Genomic DNA, 7,797 nt, shown 5'->3' on the forward strand with positions numbered 1-7,797 from the left:
GATTATGTGTTGCGTGAATCCAAAATTTAAACGGCCTATGTGAAGCAATACCTTATGAATCTAAAATTTAAACGTTGTATGTGAAGCAACGCCTTATGAAACGTCCGGTCCAACATTGAATATATTTGCCCTTCCAGTGCAATTTAACTCATTTGATTATTTTGATGATTTAAACTTAGTCATTAATGACATTTTTTGGTGAAGGGAATAGAGTCATTAGTGCGCCACTTTATTATCTATCTTATCATTAATTGTGATTGAAAACCTGGACAAATTAATGTATTATGAAGGTTTCTTTTGAAATTCCTTGATGTTCTGTATTCTTGAGTACTCGAAAGTTTTCATGATGATTTCAATTAGGCTAGACAACCCGTGACTAGTTTATGGTCATCTTATGTTATTGTAACTTATGACGACTTGAGATGAATTTATCTCCACTATTGAGCATCTAATCATCATCACCCTTCACATATGGCACACAGATGCTCATTTGTTTGCTGAGATCTAGTTTTAAATTTGATTGGGTATTTGTATAAGATGGATCATGTGAAGTCTCCCAACTAATTCAAGAACACCCCTCATGCTTAGATTTAGATTTGATTGACTTGATCACTAGCTTTTATATATATATATATATATATATATATATATATAGTCTTGAGATTACAAATGTACTTTGGGGATCTTAATATTTGACTCTTTTTTTTTTTTTTTTTAACAAACCTTTCGATGCCTACGTTAGTAGCTGGCACATGTGATATTGATTTCTCATGTTAAGATTAAGTTAAGGCATGGTGTACTTTAAAAATGAATTCACTTATCAGTATAATGACTAGTGGCTCTTAGATTCTCTATTAAGTTTAAAGTGGCTGGCCAGTATTATTGTACATTTTCAAATGGTTTTTAGATGAGTTCTAACCGTTAGATTATTGTTTTATCATAAATTTGTTTTTATCAAACTTAATGAAAATTAAATGATCATATCTTTTAATATTTAATTTAGAACTTTGCAATGGGTTTTTTTAAGTCTTGAATTAGATGCCACAATAAGGTGGAAGGTTATATGTCTATTCAGGTGTGTGGAATAGGCACGACTTTAGATGTTGTAGAGCAATGCTGGTTTGTAGGGTGGTAGGGTACCAGGTTCTCCACCAAAACCTAGACCTACTCCTTATAATTACATCATACTCTCCAGGAGAATGGGCATAAAGGCCGGGCCTTCCCTCTCTCCCTGTGACGCGTGCATGTATGTACACATCCACAGACACAGATATAGAGAGAGAGAGAGAGAGAGAGAGTACCAGGTTCTCCACCAAAACCTAGACCTACTCCTTGTAATTACATCATACTCTCCAGGAGAATGGGCATAAAGGCCGGGCCTTCCCTTTCTCCCTGTGACGCGTGTATGTATGTACACATCCATAGACACAGATGTATAGAGAGAGAGAGAAACTCATCAAGGAATCTGCATTCAGATTTCAGGGCTTAAGATATGATCCGAATTGTCTATTTTAAGATTTGGAAATTTATTTATCTGTAATTAGGAATTGATCTTAAAAAGTTTAAAAACATGATTTGTAAAACTGTACACTCCTATCTTTTGAAAATCCCAAAATTTACCACACTTGAGTCTGCAAAATGTGATCCTCATGGTGATGCAAACCTATTGGAAGGTTGAATGTCAGATGCACATGATGGGTGGAATTTTTTCACTGGATGGATCATTAATTATGTTTAAACACATTCAACTTGAAACCACCTGTCCTTCCATCGATATGAAATCTACACTATATATATATAGAGAGAGAGAGAGAGAGAGAGAGAGAGAGAGAGAGAGAGAGAGAGAGAGAGAGAGTTGCTTTGGGACAATTTCTTTATTCTTGCAACTAATCTTAGAAGCATCGGTTAATAGAGACCATTATCAAAATATAGTTGTTTGGCAAGAGACGTTTCAAATTTTACTAGCTGAGATACCATGAATCTGCTTCTTTTCACCTTAAAAAAAATTTGTTCTTTTTTTTTTATAAAAAAAACAAAAAATCAAACAAACGTATGGCAATCACTAAATTCTTTTCTTGTTTGCTTGTGGCCCCCACGAAGTGTAGGGAGATCACACACAAAGGCTCAGTGGGGGTCCGCCTATATGTTATGTCGGCTCGTATTAGAATATATTAGTCTAAAAATTAGGTGGACTAGAGACTCAAAAGGACTATAACAAAGAAAACAGTGGGAATGAGTTGCCCCTTTGTTCTTTTTTTTCTTTATGTGTAACACATGCCTTTATATAGTTGCTGTCTAAAAGTAACAATGGGTCAGGTTATTCGGCCCACCATGACATTTTTAGATTGTTGGAACTAATTAGCACAAGCTAGCTAGGTCCAACCAGGCCCAACTCCGACTAGCTCTAGCTGGGTCCATTGCCACCCTGCTTACCTTTCTCTCTTGTTCTCTCTTTTTTTTCTCTCCCTCTCTCAATCTCTTTTTTTCTCTCTTTATCCACATCTTCCTCGCTCTCAACGTGCGTGTTGCTGCACGATGTGATGCCTCTCGTGACATGTGTATATGAGTGATGATCTTAGGCCACCTGTCCCAGAATATATATACCGTACGCATGGCACATGTATTTGCTCGTGGGGGACAACCAGGAGTGGATCACAGACCAAAAATCACAGCAATAGTACAAACACTCCCATTTGGAAAGTGTGGCACCGCACAGAAATCAGAGGCACTCGCTTAGTGATTTTTATATGACACTTTTTAACATTATTAGGATTGTCCGATCATTATGAGTTTTGGTCCACGGTCCATTGGCGATCCCTTAACCTGAATAAACGGATCAGATTAACAGATCTGGAACTGAATAACCCATTTTCATACACAACCTTTTATCCTACGATGGCCTCAATAAACGGATCAGATTAACAGTACAAAGTTGTTTTATCAATAAAAGGATCAGATTAACAGTACAAAGTTGTTTTATCATTGTATTACCAAAAGTTCTCTGAATAAAAGGTGAAACAATCAAAAGCAAGGGTGCAAATATCATTTCTTCCACTAATATGGGGCTAGTCTTCTAGGTAAGTTCATCACCTTAAAAAATGTTGGCGACTTCTTCATTCGTAAACGTGGCACAATTGTGCAAAAATCCAAATAGCTGACCCAACTGTTGATAACTTATAAAAATTACACTGAGAAGATAATTGTAACCGTCTGATTTTCACTTCGAATTACCTACTATTTGCTTTTAATCACCCATTACTTGATCACTGTGATTTAAGAGATATCCTCCACCCAAAGTGGGACTCTCCCAATTCGAACGGTCTTGATAGCTGTGAATCAGTGCCACGTGTGAGGAGGATGGATCACCACCGTCGGTGCTGAACTAAAATGGAATTTAGACCAGTTGATATATGAGGAAGCACATTTTGGTGGACCAGTAGTATGAGAGACGTTGAAAGAGGGTAGAACATATATGGGTGTTGGAGGTGGTTAACGTCTCAATTTCCTGACCGTAGAGAGTTAGGTATGGGTGGCCCATGACTATTCCCGACACACACACATAAACTTCCAAGGTGGCTATGTAGCAACTAGTTGATGGTGAGTCGAACCTACTGCTGCCAACCTTCTCTTTACCATAGTGGTGGGCCCTTCAGCTGTAAAGCTATGATCTAAGCATGATCAAATTAAGGCTCAGGAACCCTAATTAGGTGAGGTTTGCTACAATAAATTGTAACCTATCCCAATATGATACGGGCCATTCGTCATTGGACTTGCGTTTTTCAATGATCCAAGCCGTTCAGATGATGAGCCTGCAGTGGATGGGCGACACCCAAAAAACTGTCAGATAAAAATATTTAAACTCTGTGATTATTTAAAGTTCATGGAGACCGTCCATATTCAAAGAAAAAGAATCAAAGGATTGAAGGATTGAGATATTCCGATTTAAAGTGAGAATCGTGATACCAACGGTTTGGATTATTGGAAAAAGTTGACCTAAGATCCAAAGCCTAAAAAGTCTCGATGTATCCTAATGCAATACGTCGCGATGTATCACAGCAAGCCTCTACCTTGGTCTTTCTAGCAATGACGAGTTCTCTCACCAACGATGGCTACCCGCTGGAGTAGGGAAAATATGAATCCTACTCATGCTTAGTGAGATCTTGACCGTTCATCAGGTATGCACTCGCCCCAAAATTAGTCTGGAGGAGCTGTCGGGCGGTGATGGATGGTCAAAACAATTGACAGATGGGTCACCCATGGTGGGAAGCGGATCGGCCGGTGTACCACACACCACCGATCTGGCTAGTGTGGGTACGTGTCATGCGAAGACGAGCGCTGCTGCTCCTAGAGCTCCGAGTTATACGAACCGTTGAAAGGAGATGAAAGTTACATGGCCCCCAAAATGATGTATTTATTATATCCACACCATTCATCCATTTTTCGAGATCATTTTAGAGAATGAAACAAAAAATGATTCATATCCAAAGCTTAAGTGGACCACGCCACAAATAGGAGTGGGACAATGATTCTCACCGTTAAAACATTCGTAGGGTCCATCATAACGTTTATTTTACATCCAATCTGTTCATCAGGTCACAAAGACCTGGATATAGAGGAAAAATAAATATTACATCGATCCAAAACTTCTGTGACCCCCAAAAGGGTTTCGATGGTAGACGTTCAATCCCCACTTCTTTTTGCAGTGTGGTCCACTTATTAATTGGATCTGTCTTATTTTTAGGGTCAAGCCTTACCACGAGCCTGCCAAATGGAAGAACTGTTGGGATATAACACATACCTTATGATGGGACCCACGGAACTTGGTGACGTCAGCACATCAGCTAGATCGGTGTGTGTGGTACACCAGCCAATCCGCTTCCCCCATGGTGTACAAGAGTGGCCTATTTTTTTACATTGGCCTGCACTAATTTTATTTCAGCAGCACATGGATGGTGGGCTCCTCTGGCATGCACGTGCCACATCAGCACGTTTGGGGAATGTGGGCCGCGAGTAGCCACACAAATGCGGCTTAAAAGTATGGTCACCGTCCGTGGTCGACATAAGCTTGTCAACCCTATGAACTCAATATTCCTCGGAAAAAGGAATATCGTATTGGATCAGGTCCATGTAACCTAGTGGGACCTCGTGTCTGGTCCTATGGCCCACCACATGGCCATGGGATTGGCCCACAACGTATTAAAAAAAAAATTAATATCTACACCTTCCATTTTGTGAGGTTTGCTAGCCCCACATGCACCTTACTCTCAGGTATACGTGCCAACAGGGCATCTGTAGGACATCCAAGTCATTTTTATCAGCTAGATCCCACTGTGTGGATGATCTGGCCAAAAATTCACGCTGATTAACTATTAAGTAATTCATACGTGCATGGAAAATAACCAAGACCGTAGGGAAACTTGCAAGTAACTTTCTGACCGTTCATTGTTTTCTTAAATGGATGGCCACTCGAGTGCTGACATGGGCGAAAATTTGGATTGATCATCTAACATATGGGTCCCATCTAATACACGGATCGGATGTTAGACGCAAATGCTAGGTAGGCACTTTTTGAGGCGCTATAAGGGTGTGTAGGTGACGCGGGCCAACAATCCACTGTATTTGACAGATGCTGTTGTTTCTCACTCGTCATTTCTTGCAAGGTGCAGAAAACGACAGAGATAGTGGCTTGGACATTTAAAAACAGTATTTTGACCAAAATAGCCTCCTGCTATGGCTAACCACCTGCAAGGAAAGAGCTTTAAAATATGGCAAAACTACCCTCCGAACATATATGTGGTGCAAGGAAGATATTTTGAATGAATTTTTCATTGTAGCATATTTTTATAGATAAAAACTACTTTTGGTTACGTATAAAAAATAGGAATAGCCGTGGTTGTTGCCGTGGAGAAAGTGGTTGTCAGAAGAGATTAATGTGGAAAATAATGGATGTGTTTGTCACATGGAATACAATGAAGGAGATAAAGTTTGAATTTTATAATGGATTACTTGTAAGACAATGAACATATATCATTTACTAAGGCTGAGGTTATATCTATTAAGGCTCCGAGTAGTGGTTATCATGTGTTAAGGGTGATCAAGGTTGTTATGCTTTAAGGTAATGGATCGTGGTTATCATGTATTAAGGGTTGAAATTGTTATGTATAAAGGGTTGTGAGGCCCACCATGGGTGTGTCAAATTCAATCCATCCATTAAATTCAGAATTTAATTTAAGATCATAGGCCAAAGAATGAGTTGCATCTGAATATTATATGACTCCCAAGAAATTTTCAATGGTAGGTTTTCAATCGCATTGCTTTTTGTGGTGTCCTCACTTTTGGGTTCATGCCCTCAAACAATCTTTTAAAATGGATATACGGTGTGGATATAGTATATTCACAATGGGCCCCATGGGATCATCCATTTCTAGCTAGGTCCCGTTGCGAGTTCGAAAAATATCCTTTTGTAGGAAGTTCTTGCCATTGGAAGCTATGTTGGGCCCACTGTGATGTTTGTGGGAATTTCATTCCATCTATCCATTTTGGAAGATTATGTTAAGAAATGAGACAAAAAATTAAACAAATCTTAAACTCAAGTAAACCACACCACTGGAAATAAATAGCAGAAAGCAGTTGTCTATCCTTCAAACCTTTTTTGTTACGCCCCGAAATTCAGTACCCGAGTTAGTCAGGCCCAAACTCGAATTCCAGGACTGTGAGTTGTACTTAAACAAAATATACAATGTAACCCACATTATAATAATGTATTTTCAAGGCAATCAGAGCAACTAAAAGAATAAAAAATCATTGTCATTAAATAATGTCCACTAATCAATCCTTGAAATTTTACTTACATTAATATTCAAAAATAAATAATAACAAAATGCATTAAACTTTAATTAATATTCAAATAAACAAAAGGAAAGGTTTTCGATCTTACTCAATTGGTTCTTCATACATAAACCCTGCAAAAATCTATACGGGTGTGAGCACGACGGCTCCTAAGGTCACATCATTCCCAAAATTAAAAACTTCTACATCAGCATGTAATAATGAATACATAATGAAAGGTTGATTCATGGTGCGTAATATCGCAAGACGGTAGGGGCCCTGCACCAAGGGCCATAACTCACGTTAGTCTCATACTTAACATGTGAAGTGATTCCAAGATGATAGACTCCAAATCCCGAATAGTCCCATACCTTGGGGATCGTGGCCCATGAATGTGTACATCAATTTTATATTTACGCATTCACAACCTAAATATAAGAGAACATTAACATTCCAATATATAATAACTACTAAAATTCTGCTAATGAATTCAAATAAAATAAAATAACTTCTAATTCATTTTTAGACTTTGCTAGGGCAGAGCACCCATGCATCCATTTTAGGGATTAACCCAAGGCAGAGCACTGTGGTCGTTTTGGACCTCCCAGGGCAGGGCACCGTGCATCTAACATTTTAGGGAGTCCGGACAGAGCACCCACGTGTACATTCATTTAATTTCAAATAAAGAAAAATATGACTTTCATCATGGGACACGGGCCATGGATCAAATATTTAGATACGACACATCCTGAAATACGGGCCAGGGGTTGAATGTCTACAATTGTTAAAATTTAAAATGCGGTACAAAATTAACATCCTTTTTGGGAATACCCAAGCAGAGCACCCATAAAAAAAATAACATGATAATCCTTTCAGGGCAAAGTACCCATAAAAAAATAACATGATAATCCTTTCAGGGCAGAGCACCCATAATTTAAATATATTTAAAAGAAGTTAATAATAATTGAA

Source organism: Magnolia sinica, chromosome 3, assembly GCF_029962835.1.
Source record: "Magnolia sinica isolate HGM2019 chromosome 3, MsV1, whole genome shotgun sequence".
In the NCBI taxonomy this organism is placed as follows: domain Eukaryota; kingdom Viridiplantae; phylum Streptophyta; class Magnoliopsida; order Magnoliales; family Magnoliaceae; genus Magnolia; species Magnolia sinica.